Here is a 22286-nt window from a genome sequence, read left to right as displayed (position 1 = left end):
GTGTCCTTAGGGCACCCAGCTTCTCTGCACCCATGTGATGATATGGGCTCTTAAGACCCTTGTGATTGGCATCTGCCTTCCCCTCGAGAATGGAAGCTCCCTGGCCACACAGCGGGTCTCAGTGCCCAGCACAGGCACACAGCAAGAACTCAATAAATGCTTTCAAATGAACGGATGACAGAGAGAGTATTTGACCAATGTCGGGAGCCTGGGTTTCTAGTCCTTTCTCCCCAATGCGGTAGCTGTGGACTTGGGAGTAACAAAGCCAACAGCCTTGTCTTTTTCCTGGCACGTCTCATCCACCAGCAGATCCTACCACTCCCCCCTTCAAGGTGGATCTGGATTCTACCCACTTCCCCTGCCTGCTGCTGGATCCCGGCCACCACCACCTGTGCCTGGACCGTGGCCATGGCCTCCTCCCCAGCATCCCCCAAAGCCCCACGGGCCACATTTACCCCACCCTCTGGCTGCTTTCACCACCCTCACTGTATTCCAGATGTTCCTGACACCCAGCCTCCTCCTCAAATGTCACCACCCAGACGGCCCCATCAGAATAGCCTCTTCCACTCTGCAGCATAAGGTTACTGTGCCCGAGTTAGTCACTTAAATCCATTGTATTTATTTATTTTTCTAAATTTTTAAAATGTTTATTCATTTTTGAGAGAGAGAGAGCGAGATCGAGGGACAGAGAGAGATAGAGAGAGAGAGAGAGAGAGAGAGAGAGAAAGAGAGTGAGTGGGGGAGGGGCAGAGAGAGAGGGAGATGCAGAATCCGAAGCAGGCTCCAGGCTCTAAGCTGTCAGCACAGAGCCCAACATGGGGCTCGAACTCATGGACCATGAGATCATGACCTGAGCCAAAGTTGGATGTTTAACCAACTGAAGACACCCAGATGCCCCTCAAAATCTATCTTAGTAAAGATTCTTCAGGAAGCTGATGATACTGATCTACAAACTGAGACTCCTTCACACTATACCCCCTGGTTTCAATACTTTCTTGGTTTTTTTCCTTCTGTCACATGGACTACCTTCTTGGTGACCAGAGTTTAGGGGTATTCTCTGTTACTCTTTTCCCCTTTATGGATGGCCAACCTCTGACTGCCTGAAATCTGAGCTTTGTCTAGCATCAAGGTACAACTCAGCATTTCTTTTAACTCCAGTTTAGCTATTACAGATAACAGTAACCAAGGGGTTACATATTTTGCTTTTTTCTTATTAGTTTGCTTTTCCTTATGCATTCAGTGAACCAACTCGCCAAAAGTTGGATCCAACTCTGAATTCTGTTGCTAACTTTTATCTTTAATAACTGACTACAGTACAGTGGCTGCTCCGTCTGAGGGGTGACCACATGGCCACCCAGAAACCCACAGCCTCTCATCCCCTGCCTTCCATCCATTCTCTTTTCAAATCACATGTTCCCGTGAACTAGGGCAAGGCTAACAAATCCCACTTCTGACACCAACTAGGATTTGCTTCTCCTCCAAATGTATGTTTCTTCCTACCCCAACCAATACTTTAATTCTTTGCACACCAGTTGGGTGTCCTGCAACTCAGTTCAATTCTGATATTACCTAGAGTTAGCACAGACCCCCCAGGTTAAGGGCTCAGCCCCAAAAGACGGTGCCAACATCAGGTACCAATTGCATCAGGTAACCTGGGCCTCTCATACTTCTAACAGACCAGCCATAAACTGGGGGGAGGGGGAGGATGGGGGAAGCACCCATGACACCCCCTCCTCAGGTTCATCAATTTGTTATAACTTCTCCCAGAACACAATACAAATGAACAGCCAGTGAAGAGGTACATAGGGCTGGAAGCATCCTGAACCCAGGAGCCTCTGTCCTTGCAGAATGGGGGTTCATCCCGGTCCCAACACGTGGATGTGTTCACCAGAAGCAACCTGAACATCATCGTTTAGGGTTTTGTATGGGGGGTTTCATCACATAGGCATGACCACCTTTAATTGTTAACTCAATCTCCTGCCCCTCCCCTGGGATTGGGGGATGGGGCTGAAAGTTCCAAGTTTCTAATCAAGATTTAGTCTTTCGGGTGACCAGCCCCCATCATGAAGCTATTTAGGGACCTGCCAAGAATCACCTCATTAGAACAAAAGACATTCCTACCACTCACTAAATTCCAAAGGATTTAGGGCCTCTGTACCAGGAACCAGAGGCAAAGACCAAATGTTATAACAAAAGATGCTTCTATTACCCCCTATCACTCTGGAAATCCCAAAGGTTTTAAGATCTCTGTGCCAGGAACTAGGGATGAAGACCAAATATGGATTTTCCATGATATCATAGCCTTCCCCTCCCCACCTCACCTCTTATCTTCCTTCCTGTTGCTACCATTATCTATAATCCTTTTTCCTTATCTGCTATGTGTTACCTTTCTCTCTCCATAGAATTGGGGACTCTATCTTCCCTATCACTGTATTCTTAATGCCTAGAACCGTGAGAAAGAAAAAAAAAGACTTTAATAAATATTTCTTGAATGAATGAACAGATTGACTTAAATAGCTGATGATTGATTAATGGTAGAGAGCTTGGGTTCTGAAGCCAGACTGCCTGGGTTCAAATCCGGGCTGCTACACATCCCAGGCAAATGTCCTAGAGTACGTGATTTTGGCCACACGAGCTTCAGTTTCCTTATCCGCAGAATGAAGATTACTTGCATCCGTCCTTGGGGTTGCTGCAAGGATTGAGTGATGTCCGCGTTAACGTGCCGACTCAGCCCAGCACCAGCACCTCGGCGACGGTCGGTGACTACCTGTAGAATTAGCTCACCTCTCGCATCAGTACGACATGTAGCCATTTTCAAAACACTCCCACACTCCTTCTTTTTAGCTGATTCTGGTACCATCACACGGAATCACTGACCTTCGGCCATTTTTGACCTACAAAAACAGTAGTTTCATAGGGTTTGGTCTAAGCAGAGAGGCAAGACCACCATACTACTGATCTTGTGCACATAAGTGAAATCCTAGACAGGCAAAAAAGTCAGGGCCTTTTCCCGAGGCCACCCACCTGGGGAACACTGGAGCCAGTCTGCATCCAGAACTTCTGCTCAGTGTTCTAGCTGGGATCCTTCGAGTCTTCAGAAGCTGGCACAGGATATGCCACGAGAACTTCCGAATCTCTTTGTTCTCCCCTGTTTGCAGCAAGGAGGTGCCATGAAGGGGTGGGGGCAACTGGGGGGGGGGGCGGGGGAGGCCGCGGCAGGAACCACTTTCCAGTTGAGCAGGAAATGAGCTCATTCTGTGATAAGAAGAGCTGTTCCTAGGGAGCCCCCAGAAGAGCCCCATCCCCCTGAGAGTATCACTGGCTTTCCTTTCTCCCCTCCCCCGCCTTCCCCTCCTCCTTCCTTCCTTCCTTCCTTCCTTCCTTCCTTCCTTCCTTCCTTCCTTCTTCCTCCCTTCCTTTTTCTTCTCTCCCTTCCTCCCTCCTTCCTTCCTCCCCTTTTCCTCTCATCCTTCCTTCTCTCTTCTTTCTTCATTTCTTAATTAAACAGGGATGGGATTCCTTTCTAGTGGTTTCACGGGCATGAAATCACTTAGCAACCTTAATTATTTTCAACTTAATAACTTCCTGGGGTGGGGGTGGGGGGGAAAGCAGCTGAGCCCCCAGTGGGTGAAATGCCTTGCTGGTTAAGCTGCTCAGAAGTGCAATCCGGCGCAAATGAAGCGTTGGACCGAATACTTCTCATATTTTCCCTCTCCCTGGTAAGCGCTTTTGTTTGGAGTGAACCTTTTTTCTCCCCCTGATAAACATGAGTGACTACAGTTGACTGCAATGTTTTCAGCTGGCTGTGGCTTCAAAGGTTTGCGGGTTTTGAATTCCAGGCTTTTAAATTACTTTTTTTTTTTCCTTCTCAGACACACCTAGAGCAGATAGTAGAAATATGAACTTCATCTTCAAATAAGAGAGAGAAAGGGAGGGGTGTTGTTGGCAGTAGTGTTCAGTGTGGGTCAGATAGGCGTGGACAGTTTCCAGTGGTGGAAGCCCGCCTATCACTGCTACCCACTGAGCAATGACAAGGGGACCGACATTGCCAGACCCCAGCCCATCGGGGCCCAATAATCACAGGCAACAAGGACAAAGCCTCTGCCGTGAGCCCTCTGTGGAGATGTAAAGTCACTGGGCCTCAAACAGCCGTAGGAGCCGGGTGCCAGGATTACCGAGGGAGAAACTGCGGCACAGAGAGGTTAAGCAACTGCTCCTGGGTCACACAGCTCCATAGCGAGGCTGAACCCAAATGTGATTTTACCTCGAAAACCGCCTGCCTCCCCAAAGTCACTCTTTGTACTGAAAGGACTAACGCTCTATGAGCAAGCAGCTATAAATCAAGACTAATAAAATACCCACTTTGAAGGGCCACCATGGTGATTCAACGAGATAAAGGGAAGGAAAGATTCTGGTACCTGATTCCTTAAGAAACATTCACCCATTTCCGGCCTCTCCCAGCTGGCAAGACACATTTGTAAATACCAAAGACAAAGGTTCAGACAGATTAGGGTGCAGTTTGAGCACTCATCACTTAGCGGCCGCGTGATCTTGGGTGAGGCACTTAACCCTCGCTGGGCCTCAGTTTTCCTAGCCTGGAAAATGGGGCTCGGGCCAGTGCCTCCTGCATGGGCTGGCTGCGGTTCAGAGAGAAAGCCGTGGGAGCTCTTGGCATAAGCGTCACCTGTGACTCTAGAAAACGGCAACAAGCTGGGGGCCTACGGAGGGCATGGCTTGTCCTGGAGCGCACGGGCTCGGTGGGGGTCTCTGGGGAGGCAGGAATTGTGGCGAAGTAGCCAGAAGGGAGCCCCAGCGTGACTTTGCGCGGCATTCCCTCTGTACCAGGTGCTGTGCTCAGCCCCGCTTGGGAACAGACTCAGGAATTTTGCTCTGATTCTCAACGAACCCTCGCAAAACCCCGAGGAACCAGGTCTGAGTATGAGCAGACAAGGCAACCGAGGCTCAGAGAGCAGTCCCCTCCTCAAGGGTGTGGGGAGGGGGTGTGGCGGAGGGAGCACCTGAGCCGGCCACTTCCCAGCCCCCGCTGCCCATCACGTCACCACGGTCCCTGTCCGCCCCGTTTCCACACATCAAACCTCTGGCATCCTCTATCCCATGTTGGCCGCATCAGGCAGCACCGTCGTGACATCCTTACCTGGCCCCTGAACCGTAGATGGTTCTAGAAGGAGGAGACTTTGGGGAGGCCGCTGGGATTCTTTCAAGGCAATACTCCCTCACAAAGCAGCGAGCAGCTTTGCTGTCAGAGGTGAACACGGGTCAGGGTTCTTACAAAACCCCAAATCCCACAAAGCACCCTGGCTGAAACCTGTGAACGTACGCCCCCCACGCCCCCACCCCAAGCAGAAAGAAACAAACCCCCGAATTCTCTCAGGCCCCCAAGAGCACTGGTCTTGTGGGATCATCCAACCTCTTCCCCGTGTCAAGAGGCCAGGCAGTTCTTGGTCATGTTAATGAATCATTTTCATAGGGTGTCTCCACAGAAACATTCATCACCTTTTGGGCAACAAGGCTTTTTTTTTTGTTTGTTTGATTTAAATGGTTAAGTAGGTAATAAATGCCTATCAGCTTCCCCACTATAGGCTGGTAATCCCTCGAAACCGTCAATCACCCCGAAGATTATTATTGTCCTGATAAACTAACACTCGGAGGGGCCTGGTCAGCCAGGGTTTGGGGCTGTCTGTCCCTCAGGAGCAAGGAAGGAAAGCTGGGGTCTCATCTGCTGACCAGTGAGGGTCTGGCTAGAGGAGGTCCCCTCTCCTGCCCACCAAGGCTGCGATGGTCACATCTCTCTCCCTGCCGGCCTCCGTCCCCTTCTGTCAGGTGCAAAAGGCCCCACTCTGTGCGGGGCACTTGGCCAGGCCTAGGGCAGCTGAAGAGAAGGAGCCGGATGGGAGGCTTGACCTCACGGAGCGAATGGGCCGCTGGAGGCTGGACAGGGACGCCCAGGGACCCGACGCCCCAGGGCAGGGCCTGGCTCAGCTGTGGGGGCACCCCCTTCTCTGTGGGGTGTGGGAGGGAGTTGGAGTAGTTTCCTACAGCTCCTCTGGAAAGAACCAAAAGCTTAGATGGCTAAACAAGACAGGACGTTATTCTCGCACGGTGCTGGGGCTCAAAGTCTAAAATCAAGGGGTCGGCAGGGCTGTGCCCCCTGCAAAGCCTTCAGGGGAGGATCCTTCTTCCCCCTTCCGGCTTCCGGTGGCCCCAGGCCTCTCTGGCTTGGAGCCACCTTCATGCCGTCCTTCTACACGTCTGCATCCAAACGTCCCTGTCCTGTTCAGATCACCGAGCCGGCATCCGAGGGGACAGGACTTCAACGTCTCTTTGGCGGGGACACAGTCAGCCCATCACGGGGGGCGGTCGGAGAGACCGACACTCGCCTGCTGGCTGGCTCACCTCCGTGATGCCAGGCCCGTCACTGACCCTCCTCCTCCCCTCTTGCTCCTTCAGCTTCTCCGACTCCTGGGCCAGGCAGGTGTTGGGCCTCGCCGCTGCGGGGCACCCTTGTCACCGCCGCCAGAGGGAGCGAGAACCAGGCAGCCAGAGAACGAGAGGGGACGGGCTCCAGTCCATCCTCGGGGCCTCCGGCTCCCGCCTGCAGGTGCCAGCACGTTCCTGTTCACCTTCCCTTCCTGTCCATCCCCTGGCATCTGCCTTGCTCTCCCCTCCCCAGCACCCCGGGGCCCCGCACCTGCCCTTCTCTTCTGAGCGCGTGGCCTTTGCTGGTCAGCCCAGCCCCTGCCTCGAGGCCGGCCAGGCTTTGAGCGTCCTCCACAGTCCAGAACCTCCAGTGGGATCGGGCCCAGCCCAGCTTCGTGTCTGAAACCACCCCCGGGTTCGGTTTCTTCCATCCCCTGTCTGGCTGCCTCTGGGCACACATCTTCGGCGACTTCGGGGGGACTCGACCTACTGCAGAGACATTTAGCCAAGTGGTTCTAAGCAGCAGGTTAAGGGCCAAACCGACTGTGATCAAGTCCTGAGAAGCCGAAAGCAGGGCGGGGGGGTGGGGGGGGGAGGTTCAGGGAGGCAACACGTGTGTCCGTTGAGTGGCTTTCCCGTCAGGCCAGGCATTGTATTCATGGGGGCGCACGGGGCTGGCGGGTGGACAAAGGTCAGACCTTGACCCACAAGATAAAGAGGAAGGTCCCATCACGCAGGACACGTGGGGCCCAATAGGACTGTCGGGAGGAAGGGTCCCTTTGTTGTTAACTTTTCGTTTTGGAAGTCATTGCAGACTGGCAGAATTGCAAACACAGTGCAGAAGGTTCCAGAACAACCCTAACCGCTTCCCCTAAAGTTAGCGTCTCACGGAATCAGGGCACAAGGGCATCTCTTGCAAATCCCTACTCGTTCCCATGGCTGCGGGGTGAGTGGGGAGGCAGAGAAGGGTTGCCGTGGGAAGGGGCGGCCCTACCTTCCCGGGGTAAAAGTATTCCGGGGCGCAGAGCAGAAAGCATGGGCCCGTGGGTGCTGCAGGGTGGGATGTGTGGGGACACGAGCGGGGACCCGAGCCGCGAAGAGCTGCCAGCCCCAGGTCCACCGTGCTGAGCAGTCCGGAGCTCGGTGTGCAGACGGGGGATCCCCGGCCACTTCTCGGGACACCTCCAGCCCCGAAGCTTGCTGTCTTCACTCCAGGAGAGTGCCAAGGGGGCAGGTGGGGAGCGGGTGAAGACAGAGCCCAAGGAGAGACACGAAGAAGCCACAGGGAAGCTGGACCTGTGGCTGGACGTACAGAACCGGCCCCCTGGGCCGGGGCCACATTCCAGCGGGGGCAGCCTCCACACAGGCCGCCCTGATGCGGTGAAGGCAGTGACCTTGTCACCTGAGGGCTTCGCAGACCACTGGGGGGGGGGGGGGCATGTTATTGCCCCCCACCTCCCGCAAGCAGTGGCCGGGTCTGGCACCTTCCTCTGGTCCGCCCCAACTCCTTCTAAGTGGCCAGGGAGCCACCCCTCTCCCCCCTATTCCCGGCTCACTCCCGGGCTCCCTGAAGGCGGCTTTGTCTCCTGGTCCTTGCTGGGTCACCCCCACTCAGCCTTGGGCTACCTTCCCTCAGAAGTAAGTCTGTCTCCTTCCTGCTAAGGCCTTAGGGGAAGTCTGGCTAATTAGCTGAGTAAAGCAATTGACACTAAGGTGTGAGTGACAGACAGGCCTTACCTGGAGGTGGATGGTGGCAGGGCCACAAAGCAAAGCAGATGAGTTGACAGAGTGCCATTGGGGGGGAGGGGCACAGAGGTGACTGCCCCCGATGGAAAACCTCCTGGGGGTTCCCCTGGTCGTTACCTGGAGGCGAAAGTGCCCTCTGGGGGCGCCTGGGTGTCTCAGCACAGAGCCCGCCGTGGGGCTCAAACTCACCAACTGCGCGAGACCATGTCCCAAGCCGAAATCAAGAGTCTGAGCCACCCAGGTGCCCTGCATACAGCGCGTCTGAAGCCCTCCGTAAATGTGGGCTACAGTTATCAATGACCCGCTTTTGTTAGAGAGCAGGGCAAAAGGGTCAGCTGGCAGGAGAATAGTTGGATATGGTCTTTCTGGGGGTCAATAACGGAATATGGGCCAAAATTTAAAACACACTTTTTAGCAGCTGTGATCTCGATTTCCTGGCCTGTCTGTGCCTCAGTTTCCATACCTGGAAATGGGGCTGAGAGTGACCATTGCAGAGATCGCTGTAAGGATTAAATTAATTAATAAACAGAAAGCACTAAACCATGCCTGCGACCTAGTAAGGGCTTGATTCCCGTTATGACTATTGGTTGGCCCACTGATTCTGCTTTTCAGATTCGAATTCCAGCTTTCAACTTCATGATTTTTCCGGGGCTTTCCGACATGGGCATAAGGCTGTTCATGGTTGCAGTGTTTGTCATAGCGAAGAATTAGAAAACCCCTCAATATCTACCTGTAGGGGAGGGAATAATATACTATAGATCGTCCCCACGGCAGATTCTTTGCTGCTGTTAAAACAGGAAGGACTCGATCTGGAACGACGTCTAAGACGTGCTTAAAGGCAAAAAAAAAAAAAAAAAAAAAAAAAAGACTGAAATAATATGCGTAGCGTTACCCGTGTTTGTTGAAAAAATACTGTCAACATACACAAAACTTCCTAAAGAATTTTTCGCAAACTGCTCATTTCTAGGGAAAGGGCTTTACTTTGAGATTCGTGTTTCGGTATTTTCGAAGTGAGGGTGCATTGGCTGGTGTAATCTAAAAATAACAATATAATAAGAAAGATACACTGAAATGAAGATGGCCGTAATCGCGCCCCTCAGAGGAGGGCAGAGACTGAGCTCCCGAGAGACGGATGGAAACAAACCAGGGAGGGGGCTGACTCTGGAAAGGGGAGAGCCCCGCTCCGGGGCTCAATTCCACCGCACTGACCTGGAAAGGGCCCTCCTGTACTTTGCGAAAGGAACCTCAGGGCATCGAGGGTGACTCTGACGTAGGTGATGGGGAGCGGGGCTAGGAGAGGTCTCGCTATTCGCAGGTCGGCTCGGGCGAGCAAGAGATGGGACCCGCCGTGCCCCGGGTCAGTCCCCGCTGGCCACCCAGAGAGATCTGCTGGCTTCTGTGCTCGGAGCTGGCACCGAGGGCCCCCCTGCCTTGGAAGGTGGGAGAGGAAAGAGCCCACGGGGGTACAGAAGACCAAGGTGGTCAAATCTTCCTTTCCTCCCCCTCTCCCTCGGACACACCTCTCTCAGCCATTCCGGATCCGAGTGCCCGAGAGGGTGCACAGCCGACTCGCTCGCGAGCATAACCTGAGCGAGTGTCACTGAGGGCTTTCCGCTATCAGGCGCTGTGTGAGACGTTAGCCTCACTTGAGCTCATTTCCGCACGCGCTGTGGTTAGTTATAGCCCCCTTCTTCTTCACGTTTATTTATTTTGAGGGGGGGAGAGGGGCTGAGAGAGAGAATCCCAGGCAGGCTCCGCACCGTCAGCGTGGAGCCCAACGCGGGGCTCGCACCCATGAACCGTGAGATCATGACCTGAGCTGAAACCAAGAGTCGGACGCTCAACTGACTGAGCCCCACCCCCCCCCACGCCCTCCGGCACCTCTGTTATTCCCCTTCATATAGTCAAGAAGCTGAAGCCCAGAGCTTTGAAATAATTTATCTCAAATCACACAAATCACAGATGGTGGGATTTACACCTTTGTAATTAACGTGTACATCTTTTTATACAAGTTACTGTTTTTACAAAATGTAAAAGCTGGAATTTCGACGCGTGATGGGTTGAAGCCATCACAACACGAAGCCGCCGACATCCAAGAACGTCACTGCTGGCAAGCTCTTGAGAGATTCACTCTGTTGTCCAACAAATGTTTCTCGAGCCTCTTGTATATCCTGAGACGCCTGCTTGGACTTCACCAGTGCTGGACGCGTGAAGGGACCTCAACCGGTATTTTTGTTTTTTTAATGTTCATTTATTTATTTTGAGGAAGAGAGAGCACGAACAGGGTGGAGAGGGGCACAGAGAGAATCCCAAGCAGGCTCCACACTGTCAGCGCAGTCGAACCCATGAACCACGAGATCATGACCTGAGCCGGACCCTTAGCCAACTGAGCCCTGCAGGCACCCTCCGGCCGGTATTCTGAATGAAGGAATGAGCGAGCGAATGAGTGGATACACTCTTGACATTGAAAAGCCGCTCAGATGCCTGGATCAAAAAGCTGGTACACGTGCTACTTGGGTCAGTGGCGAAAGAGACAGGTTTGCCCCAGAAGACAGTGACCATAATGGAACGGCCCACCCTCATTGTCTGCTGATACTCCACTGACACACTGTAATGCTTCACTGATACTATGTTCATTCTGATCGTTCCAATCCCTACCTCACTATTGCTCTTAGAACGGGGATCAAAATTCTCACCGGGCCCCCAAGGCGCGGCATGCCTTTGCCCATGGTCCTCTCCGGCCCCCTTCCCCTACTGTCCGCCTTCCCCCGTCCCCCACCCCAGCTCTCCAGCCCCACCCCCCTTCTGAGGTCACCATGCTTCCCCCAGGGCATTTGCACATGCTCCTTTTGCCTCGGTCTCTCTTCTCCGTCTCTTGGACCAGATAACACCCCCTCAGAACTCAGCTCAGGTATCACCTCCTCCATGAAATCTTCCCTGATTCAAACACTCCCCCTGCCGCCGGCCCCCCCTCCCCCATTAAACATGCCCTCAAGGTCTAGAACACTTTTCACGAGATGACGTCTATCCACTAGTCTAGACTGTAAACTTCCCAAGGGCAGGACCAGGTCTGCTTATTCTTCACAGTATCTTCAGCATGGAGCTCAGTGCCCCCTCACCCCCCCCCCCCCCAGGTAGACGCTCATCAAGCAGCCACTGAAATAAGGTCCAGCCTCCAGGGTAGGTGGACATGTGTCCAGACAAGCCTAAGACAAGGCAGGCCAAAGCCACACGTGATGTTGCAGTCAGACGGGAGAGCGAGATAAAATTGCCCCGGCCAGGAAACACAAGAGGACATGTGATGGGGGACAGCACAAGGACATAGCCTCACGGGAGTACGGCAGTCAAGGCGGCCAGAAAAGTTGACGGTGCATCTTCTAGCCGGGAGGAAGGCTGGAGGTAGGCACCAGGGAAGGAGCCCGATCGTGATGAGGAAAACAACTTTTATTTTTCTGAGACGCTGCCCTGGTCACTTATAGAACGCCAACCCTGCTCACGCCGAGTCTGGACATTTAGATGCGTCTGAGTTTAGGGTTCCGCCATCGGTCTCTGCTTTGCTTTTCCCGAGTCCCCTTTTAATACAACCTCTTGGAGTAGGGCTCACGAGAAGCTCGCGACCTCCGCCCCAACCACCTTAGAAGTACTAAGTGCTCGCGACCCTGCTCGCTCGTGACTGTGCTCCCCCCCGGTGCTGGCACCTGTAAATAATGAATCTTGTGACTCTGCTCGCTTTGCGTGGCTGCACTGAGACCGCACCTTCGATCAGGACAATCCTGTGGTTTTCACCGCCCCGAAGCAGGAGCTCAGACGCCCAGGAGGCTCCCCGCTGACCCCACAGGGGTGGCTTGTGCCACGTCATCCCACAGGTCAGGATCCGCCCCGTCTGAATCCAGTGCCCCAGTGCCAGCTTCCCGACGCAGTCGAACAGCTACCCTCCCATCTGCTCGAAGCAGAAGCACTCCTCCTATCCGGGAACCGCTTTTCCGCAGCTCGCCCGATGCGGTCCTGGTGCGGCCGCTAATCCCCGTCCCCAGACCTGCTGGCCGCGGCGTGGGGCGCAAGGCTCAGGGCCTCGGCCACCATGGTCTTTACAAAGGACTTTTAAGGAGGCAGAGAAATGGCTAAGCTACTAACTAACGGGAAGGAGCAGCGCACACAACTTAACACATCAAATGACCTTATAATTACAGAAAAAGTACCTATAGTACATGGAAAAAACTCTGGAATGGACTATGAATGGCTTCCTCTGAGCGTGAGATTCTTTGTATTTTCCAACACGGTCACCTATTACTTTATAAACAGAGGAGGGGGCGCCTGGGTGGCTCACTCGGTTGAGCGTCCGACTCTTGATTTCAGCTCAGGTCATGATCCTGGGGTCGTGGGATCGAGCCTCAGGTCAGGCTCTGCGCGGATCGTGGAGCCTGCTTGGGATATTCTCTCTCTCTCTCTCTCTCTCTTTCTGCCTCTGTCCCTCCCCCCTGCCCTGCACTCTCTCTCGCTCTCTCTTTAAAGGTAAAATTTAAAAAAGAGAGAAAAGAACAAAACGGAAACGGAAGAGAAAACATTGTTGAAGGTACGTGCAGGGGGGTGGGGTGGATAACACCGGAGCCGCCCCGCGGACGGGCGTCCTGCCGTGTGGTTTACAAGAGACTCAAGCACGCAAGCAGTCGGGGGTCTGGGTAGTTACTGTAGCCAGGGTGGTGATAACAGTGACAAGATGTCGCAGGGTGCTGTCACTTTACTAAGAAAAAGCTTGGGGAGCCTGGCTGGCTCAGTCAGTGGAGCGTGCAACTTGGATCTCGGGGTTGCGACTTCGAGCCCCAAGTCGGGTATAGAGATTACTTACAAATAAAATCAAGGGGCGCCTGGGTGGTTCAGTCGGTTAAGTGTCCAATTGTGGCTCAGGTCGTGATCTCCCGGCTCGTGGGTTCGAGCCCCGCGTCGGGCTCTGTGCTGACAGCTCGGAGCTGGAGCCCGCTTCAGATTCTGGGTCTCCCTCTCTCTCTGCCCCTCCCCCGCTCACGCTCTGTCTCTCTGTCTCTCTCTCTCTCAAAAATAAATAAAAACATTTTGAAAAATTAAAAAATAATAAAATTGAAAAGAAAAATGAAAAGAAAGCTTGGTAGAGGACATCTGAGGTTTCCGTCTTCGCTCCTCAGTATGCTTAACACTTTTCTCTGGAAATTTCTCTTGGAGACGCACCCTCCCCGGTCCAGGCAGCTCTGGCGGGGCTGGCTCTGGTTCTGCGTACGGATGAGCCAATCAGAGCATCTCATCCCCTTGTGGCCAAAGTGCTTGGTTCAGGAACGGGCACGTGACCCCGGCAACGTTAGTCCTTCTCAGGGCCGCTCCGTCCCAGACTTTCTGTTGGAACTCCTGTGAGGGAGCCACTTCCTCCCGCCTGCAAAAGCGTTGGACACAAGCCTGGGGCTGCTGACTTCCATCCTCCTTGGAGAATGCCTGCCTGAAAAAGCAGACAACACGGAGAGCAGCTTTGTTGGAGCACCTAGACACAGCCGTTCCTGAAGTCATCTACTCTGCACTTTTAAGTTGAGGGAGCCCATGTTTGCTTTTCTGTTTTTCTGTTAAGCCGGCTTGATTAGCTTTTCTGTCACTTGCAACCTGAGTGTCCTGCTGACACCAGGGGCAGAACGCGCGCGCGGGGTTGCTTTGGAAGTGGCTTCTGTGGCCACGCCCCCTCGATTTCTTCCGGAGCTCTGTGGCTGGCTGCAAGCTGCCGCTCCTGCCGGACAGGCTGGGGCTCCTCTGGGAGGCCTGTGCAAATCATCAAGGCCACCCGACCTCACTCCCCAACACCGGCGCCCCTTTCTTCCTCCGATTCTCCCGTTCCCTCACAGTCTCCTCCCTCTTCTCCTGAGGCCGTCTTCTTCCCTGTTTCCCGAAACAGAAGAATCGTGAGTCAACCGAGGGTGAGAGTATGGAATCTGGAATCAGATATCCCAGACTTCAGACATCCAGCATCCCAGCTGTGTGACCTAGGCAGACGACTTCACCTCTCTGAGACTCGGTTTGCTTTTCTGTAAAATGGGGATAATACTTCCTATTCATGAGTCGTCTTACACACAAGTCGTGCACGACACACGGCACGTGACTACTACGGCTAACCTTTTCTTCCCGTTCCCCGCGTGTGGCCCAGTGACGCCCAGAGCCATCGGTGACCTTCAACCTTCTCCCTGGCAGTCTCCGTGGGGCCATTTGCAGACGCTGTTAGCTGATGACTTAACTCCCCAAGGAAATGGCTGTCTGCTCAGCCACGTTTTAAGAATATAAATACCACCATCGGCAAGATTCAAAGGCCAGGCCAGGTAATGACTACCCCTCACAGGCCCTCGGTGTAAGACAGGTCTCGGCTTGCTACTCGGGGCGTGGAGCTGCTCTTTGGTCTCGCGAGGAGCATTTCAGCTGAGCTCCAGGCATAAGCAGCACCTGGGGACTCCGCTAGGTGTCTTCTCGGCGCCCAGGTTCAGCGCCCTTAAAGCAGAAACGGGACACCGTCAGTCAAGAGACGTGGGCCGGAGACCACGAGGCAGCCCCATCACCAAGCCAACCCGTGAAGCAACTGCAACAGCAGGCTCAGCCCAAACCGTCCCTGCAGATGCCGCTGGGTTGTGACGAGCCTCTTCCACTCACAGAGCCGTCTTCAAGCTGCCCATTTGTGTCACGTGCTTAACGCTGCTTGTTCCTGAGGCCGCACCCCGGCCCATGTGCTTGCGTAACCGGGGATTTTCTTCGAACGACACGGAACTCATGCCAAGGCGTCCCAGAAGCCACGGATATAGCGCTGTGACCCGAGCGTGGGCTTTGGAACCTGTCCTTCCATAAGGAATGGGATCTGAAGCACCTTGCCTGCATCTGGCTTTTTCTTTTCTTTTTTTTTTTTTTTTTTTTAAGCACAATGCAATGCAGAGCCGAGTTTTTTGTGCGTTTGTCCCATATTAAATGCAGACTCGCTGAGCACAGGGTGGGTGTTGTTTCGCTCTGTCAGCTTATGAGCTTGCTTAGTTTCCCAGTCTGCTAAGTCGGGATCATAGTGGTTCCCGCTTAGTAGGGCTGCTGTAAGGATTAGTAACGGCTGTCTTTGCTGAGCCCACACCCCACACGGAGCACCTTTTAAGTGAGCTGCACGCATTACCTTATTTAATCTGGACAACGTCCCGGTGAGATAGGTACTAACATCATCCCCAGACGGGGGGGATTTACAGATGAGGAAATTGACCCAGAGGGGCCTGAGCAACCTGCCCAAGGGCAGGGATGTACCGGGAACTGGGGCCAGAATTGAACCCAGACGGAAGGACCGCAGAGCCCCGCTCGCTGACTGCCCCGGCGCCCCCCCCCGCCCCCCCGTTCAACACGGTCACGGGCGTGCAACACGTATACAGCACAGCGCCTCACCCAGCCGTCCCCAACTCGTCACAGTTGACCTCGGTGCCCCACGTGCACCACGGGACTGTCACCGATTCGCATTTAGTGAGTGGCTCCATGCTATTGATCCCCAAGTACCGGTTGAGTTCCTGCACTGCCCTGGGGTACAGTTCTGGACACAGAGGGCGGAGCACCCATCAGGTTTGCATCTGTCCCCATGCTGCCATCGCGGTGGGAGGAAACCGCAGCAAACCGGAAGTCAGAGGCACGATCAGATGGGACCTAATGCCAACTGGCGGTAGGAAGAAAAAAACGAACCAACAGCCCGAAGGACGGGAGAAAGACAGGAGCTGAAAAGGGAATGACTTCTGGTTTGCTTGAAAAAGTGGACTCTCTAGAAGGAGAGGCACAGTGAGGACATTTCCAAAGGGAATGTATTTGTGACTTGGTCACACTCTTGGTCAAATTCAGTGCCATCTCGTAGCAGGGAAAGTTACACGAGGGGGCTTGAAATGGCGATAGAGAGAGAGAGAGACGGTTGATGGGGCTGACCCAGGAGGCAGAATCCTTAGACCACACCTGCTCGCTCTGGCTTTCACGGCCTAAGGCACCACGTGAGGACGGGGGCCCCCAGCCCCCAGCCGCCCACCTGGAATCCTGTATTCCGCCTACTCTTGAGTCGTCAAACATCGGCACAACCCAAAATACGATGTCACCCATCTGTGACTAGCACAGAAGAAGCTAGACCCCCAAGACGGGATGTCTGAGGGGGCCAAAATGCAGACGTGCCCCTCCCCGCCACAAGCCACAGCGGCTGGACGCAGCGAGAAAGTCAACACAGGGATTTACAAGCACACAACAAAACAGACATTTGCCTGATGGCAAATCGTGCAGGGAAGGGTGGGTATCTTGGAGCTGCAGATAACCAGATAAGGAGAAAAAGAAAACAGATCTGTGTGCAATTATCTCCCACACTGAGTCATAAGGCACACGAGCCGCGTCCTGCAGGATGCTGTCACCCGCACCCGCGCCCGCGGGCCGCGGCGCCGTGGCTGATGGGACCCAGCGGCCGCCTCCCGGCTTCTCTCCCTTCGCTGCAGCCCCGAGGGAGCTCGGAGGCGATGTTACTAGCGTCCGGGTCTAGGGCTCCAGAGGGAACCGGCCCTCCAGGTTGACGCTGGCCGAGGAAACCCACAGAGAGCCGGGGATCATGTTCAAGAGCAAACAGAAACGCTTTCTGACACAGATTCCGCCCAGTCTGTGGGATTCCCTGAAGCAGGAGATGTCAAGGGAGCAGAGAAGACCGCCAGGGCCCCCTCCCCACGGGGGAGGGGCTGCGACGTCCCAGCGACTGAGGTCCCCAAGCTGACCCTGCGAGTCCCCTCGGGAGAAGAAGGGAAGTGACAGGAACGTGGGAGGGAAGCCCGGAGCGATCAGCAATTATGAAAACTCCCCCGGCGATGCTGGATTTGGCCTAAGAACAGTCTCCTCCTCGCACAGCCGGCCCCGAAGAGCGAGGGACAAGTGTCAGCTGCCGTGGCCGAGTCCCCGATGACACATCGTGTTTGTCCTCTGCCTCTAGCAGCTGAGTACGTGGCTTGCTTGGCCATCCCCAAAAGAAACCCATCTCGACAAGAACATTCTAGTTCTATTAGCAAGGCAGGCGAGCCAGGGTTTTTTGGCTCTGCCCGCCTCCCCGGGGAGCGCCTCGGGACCAAGCAGACACAGGGAGGAGGCGAGACACGAGTGGAAGCTCTGAGCTGGGGACATGCAGGAGCGGAGGGCGAGGTCCCTGTGCAGGGCTCGCGGGTCCTACAGGAGTGCCTCCACCGGGGACGGGACCGGGCAGGGCGGTCTCGCGCTGGAGCTCGGGACGCAGGCCTGGTTCGAGCCCCAGCTCCAGTGCGTTCTCGCTGGGGGCCTGGGGCAAGTTCCTCACCCTCTCTGTGCCTCAGCTTCCTGGTGTGTAAGATGAAGATTATCAGCCAGCGCCTCCGATGCCCCCGTAGGGGGACGGGGACGGAGCGGAGCGCCAACCTCGCGTGCGAACTGGAGCCTTGAACGTGGCCCGTGCTCCGTGAGGGCCTCTGACTTACCCTCGTGTCATCGCGGTGGCGATGTGGAAGGGCTTCGAGTTCCAGCCACGTGGGGCTGACGCGTATCCGACACCACAGGACGGGGGACTGGCTCGGAGCTTCACAAGCCTCCTCGCCTCACTTAATTCTCGCAGTGGGTCTGCGACACGGGGACCGTTCCGTAGGCGAGAGTATGTCGACAAGAGGGCCCGGGGCAGTCGATTGAAGGTGGATCAAACAGGGGGCCTGGGTGGCTCAGTCGGTTGAGCATCTGACTCTTGATTTCGGCTCAGCCCACGATCTCACTGTTCGTGGCCCTGTGCTGACAGCGAGAAGCCTGCTTGGGATGCCGTCTCCCTCTCTCTCTGCCTCTTCTGCAATCACGCGCTCTCCCTTGCTCTCTCTCTCTCTCTCTCTCAAAAACAAACATTAAAAGACTACCTACGTAGGAGTGGATCAAACGATGAGGAAGTGGCTTTTTCTCGCCGAATGTGACGGCCGCTGGTAGGCGGTCCCACCCGGCACCAGCGTCCCTGGGAACTCTTCCAGGGTCCGGGCTCTTTTTGCTCTCCCCCATCGACCGCAGGTGGGGCTGTCCCCTCGCGGTCACAAGATGCTGCTGCAACTCTAGGCGTCACACACAGATGTGACAACTTCCTTCAGGGAGCTGGGGGGGTGGTTCTTAAAGTCTTCATTGCTGCTGTTTCGGGCAACTCTTGATTCGCTGCCGAATACAAGCAGCGCAAGCGGGGCTTGGAGGTCTGACCGTGGTCCCCTCGGAAGGGCATCGCCAGGCTCCCCTCGCTCGCGGGCCGGTGCTGAGCCCACTGGCGCTTCGTCCGCGTGGGGTGCGGCCGTCCCCCGTGGCCCGAGGGGAGTCGGCCCCTCGTCCCTGCCTCCCACACCGCGTCTCCCGACTACCTCGAAAACCACACCCACACGCTTTGGCGCGGTCGTTAGTCGCGCGTGTGGAGGTGGTGCCGGCACCCGGACAACCCCTTGAACTAAACGGTCCCAACGCCGCTTGGCGTCCACACACGGTCCTGTCACTCAGGTCTCTTTGCCCGTGCCAGCTCTTCTATGGAGCAACTGGGTTTCATTACGAAACGCTGCCAGGAAGTCAGACCTTCTCAGTTAGCTCATTAGCATGTGGTCCAGACAAGGTAGATTCTGGAAAGAGAGCAGCAGGGCGGCAGGCCGAGGAGAGCAGTCACCACATCTGGGTGGACAACCTCGCAGGTGATGGCCCCACAACCACGAGCCTTCCGGTGACCAACGGCTTCCGTTGCTGCTGCGTCGGATAAGGGGTGGATGGGGCATCTCGTTGAACAGATTCATTCAAGGGGCGCCTGGGTTGCCCAGTCGGTTGGGCATCCGACGCTTAAGTCCGGCTCAGGTCATGATCTCACGGTTCGTGGGTTCGAGCCCCGCGTCGGGCTCTGCACTGACGGTGCGGAACCTGCTTGGGATTCCGCCTTTCCTTCTCTCTCTGCCCCTCCCCTGTCCTCTCTTTCTCTCTTTCTCAAAAATAAATAAATAAACATGAAAACAGATGAATAAGTAAATAAAAGATCCATTCGAGATGCAGCAGATGGGAGCAGAAACAAGAAAACCTCCCTCAGAGTAGCCCAGCCTCCCAGATGCAGACACAGTTCACTCCAGGTCTGGGGGCTCCTCGCAGAGGCTCTGTGGCTGGAATGCCTGGGTCCTCACCAACTTCTGCCGCTTATTAGCTGTGTGACCTCGGGCAAATTATCAATCTCTCTGGGCCTCAGTTTCTCTATCTGTAAGATGGACGTGGCTACCTACCTACCTCATAGGCTGTTGAAGGATTAAATGAGATGATGCATCCAAAGGGTTGAGAACAGGTCCTGGCACAGGGTGAGCACTCGGCAAACGTTAACCGTCGTTATGATTACTACTGCTTTCACTGTGAATATTAACATCATCATCTTTGAGTTGTGATGAGAACGTAGGTCAATATGACACAAACTCAGACTCTGGTCTGGCTGATGCCCCATCCTGGCAGATGAGACTCGGGGGCCTGCGTACCGTCACCTTGCGGGAAAGGCTTCCCGCCCTAATAAAGAGAGATAGTTTTCAAGGTAGTTTCAATACCCAGGTCCTCACTGACTTGCATGATGTGAGGCTCACAACACTTTCCCATTTGCCCTCACTACAAAATAATCCCTACCTTAAAAAAAAAAAAACAACAAAACCCAAACAGGGGCGGCTGGGAGGTTCAGTCTGTTGAGCGCCCGACTCTTGATCTCGGCTCAGGTCGTGATTCCCGGGGTCGCGAGACTGAGCCCCGCGTCGCGCTCCGTGCTGAGTGGGGAGCCTGCTTGGGATTCTCTTCCTCTCCTTCCCTCTGTTCCCCCACCCCCCAGCTCACTCTCTCTCTCTTTCTCTCTGTGAAAAAAAGAAATAAAATAAACTGTTTAAACATTTCAGAAATGCATAATACAGAAGGCAAAAGTATAATCTGCTGAGGACACACGCGGCTTTCCCCCCGAAGCGTACCCGGCTGGTACCCGTGCCCACCATCGGCCTCCCGGGTTTCCGCTGTGTGTCTGGAAAACGCTGGCCGAGTCCACCAAGTACCGGAGAATATTTGAGTGTTTGCAAGGTTCTTGCTTTTGCAAACAGCGAGGCAATGAACGTGCCGACTCCTGCAGACGCCGAATGTTTTAGGACAGACGCTCGGTGCCACTACGAGGTCTCAGAAACCGGGATTCCTCCCGTGTATCGAACACTTCACGCTGTCGGTGCATTTTAGCCTCACAACCCCGTCAGGCAGCTACGACGGTCACCCCCACTCTACAGATGGGCAAACGGAGGCTCCTAGTCAGTCTCACGCAGGTGAGCGGGGCCAGGAAGGAGCGGAGGGGGGGTTCGCAAGCATGAAATGGGATGCGCCCCACTAAGCGCAGTACCCGGCGAGCGATAAAGACGAAGCCACTGCCACTGTGACCCTGCCTTGTGCACGTGCTCCCGCGGCCCCGTCCCCGCACACACAGGACATCCAGCTGGTGCGGTGACTCTCCACCCCGATCACACAGAGTTGGGCCCAGCGGGACCTCTCAGAGGTCAGGAGGCTGGCTCTGCCCACTAACTTGCTGTGTGGCCTCGGGCAAGTGTCTTGACCCCTCTGAGCCTCGGTGTCCATGCGTGGAAAACGGGGGTCACGGCAGCCCCGCCTCCCCCTAGGCCCGAGATAGGGATGAAGGAGTCGACCCACGAACAGCACTCAGCACGGTGCCCACCCCCAGTAAGCATCCTTAGACATTAACTCTCCATCGTACTATGATCGACTCGACTAAATGTTAATTGAGTGCCTACTGTATACCAGGCAGTGTTCTAAGTGCTGCAGTATAGTAGCGAACAGAAGCAGACAGAGCCCGCCCTCCGGGGGCCTAGATTTTAGGGGGAGAAGGAAATAATAAGCAACTAGCTGTAGCCAACGGCACGTGGGGAGGGGCGCAGCAGAGAACCAGGGCACGGCAGGGGGGGGGGGCACAGACACAGGGTGTCTCAGGAACAGGGTAACACGGAGCTGTTCCCCAAAAGTCTTCCGGACCCTCGTGACTTGCTTTGGCCAAAGACACGTGACAGGTGCCAGTTCTGGGAGGAACTGCAGAGCCGCTGCGTGACTTCCCACAGCTCCGGTGACCATGAAAATACAAACAGAGGCGCCTGGGTCAGCCTGGGGCTCTGAGTGACCAACAGCGCCCCCCAGGCCGTGACACGGGATGGGTAGTGTGTGTGAGAGGTGAACCTGCACCGCGCGCAGACTCGGAGTCTGGGGTTGCTAACTGCCACATAACTAAGCCTCATCCAAAGTCCTATGACTTAAGGGGGCAGAAGCTTAAAGGAAGTGAGGGAGCAAGGCGCAGGACAGTGTGTGGGAAGAGTGTTGCTGGGGGTGGGGGTGGGGGGAGCAGCAGGTGCAAGGGCCCTGAGGCAGGAGCGGACTGGTGTATTTCCGGAACAGCCCAGGAGGCCCTGGAGGCTGGTGTAGCTGCAGCAGCGGAATGGGGTTGGGGGGCAGGGGGAGGGGCACCCATCACGTCCTCACAGGCCACCGTCACGCCAAGCACAGTGCATGCTGGTGTCTGGGGAGGGGAGGGTCTCCGAGCCAACCAGCACACCTGTCCTCCCAGCCCTGTTTCCAACACTGCGTTTAAAAAGCAGCAAGCGGAAGATACCGGCCTTGGCGCCCCTCCCCCACCCCCCACCCCCCCACCCCCCGCCCCCACGCGAGAGCAAAAGGCTGGGCGTCCTGTTGGACTGCCCCCACCCCAGGGCTCTCCCTCCCTGGCTGGGACCTTCCAGCTGGCCTCACGCTTGGCTCCGGGTCCTCGTTTGTTTGGAGCTTGGACAGACTTTCCGGGCTGCTCCTCTCGGCGTCTGTTTACGAAGACGACTCGGCCGCACGAGCCTCCCAGGGCCTCTGCGTCGGTCCAAGCATCTGTTCTGCCGAGTCTCTTTCTCTATTTATTTCCCCAGTAAACAACCGGGGCAAAGGCAGGCTGGTGTGGCGTTTCCACCTCCGCCCGCTGCCTGTGCCAGGATCTAATAGGATGCAGAGATAACGAGGGGGGAAGCGAGGGCCCCACGACCGGAGCGGGAGCGAACACAGGG

General features: G+C 55.3%; 1 long non-coding RNA gene across 1 annotated transcript; it reads right to left on the bottom strand.

The window, feature by feature from the left end:
• Positions 1 to 15983: 15983 nt before the first annotated feature.
• LOC109253496 (uncharacterized) lies at positions 15984 to 17959 on the bottom strand. The gene is made up of 2 exons (XR_002074426.2): positions 17664 to 17959; positions 15984 to 17526 (listed from the first exon to the last, which is right to left on the bottom strand). It is a non-coding gene; the product is annotated as an uncharacterized LOC109253496 (long non-coding RNA).
• Between the last annotated feature and the right edge of the window lie 4327 nt (positions 17960 to 22286).

This window comes from Panthera pardus, unplaced genomic scaffold, assembly GCF_024362965.1.
Source record: "Panthera pardus isolate Hobbes unplaced genomic scaffold, ASM2436296v1 HiC_scaffold_25, whole genome shotgun sequence".
NCBI classification, from domain to species: domain Eukaryota; kingdom Metazoa; phylum Chordata; class Mammalia; order Carnivora; family Felidae; genus Panthera; species Panthera pardus.
Note: the sequence above shows the minus strand (reverse complement) of the source record. Positions and strands in the feature narration are given on the sequence as shown.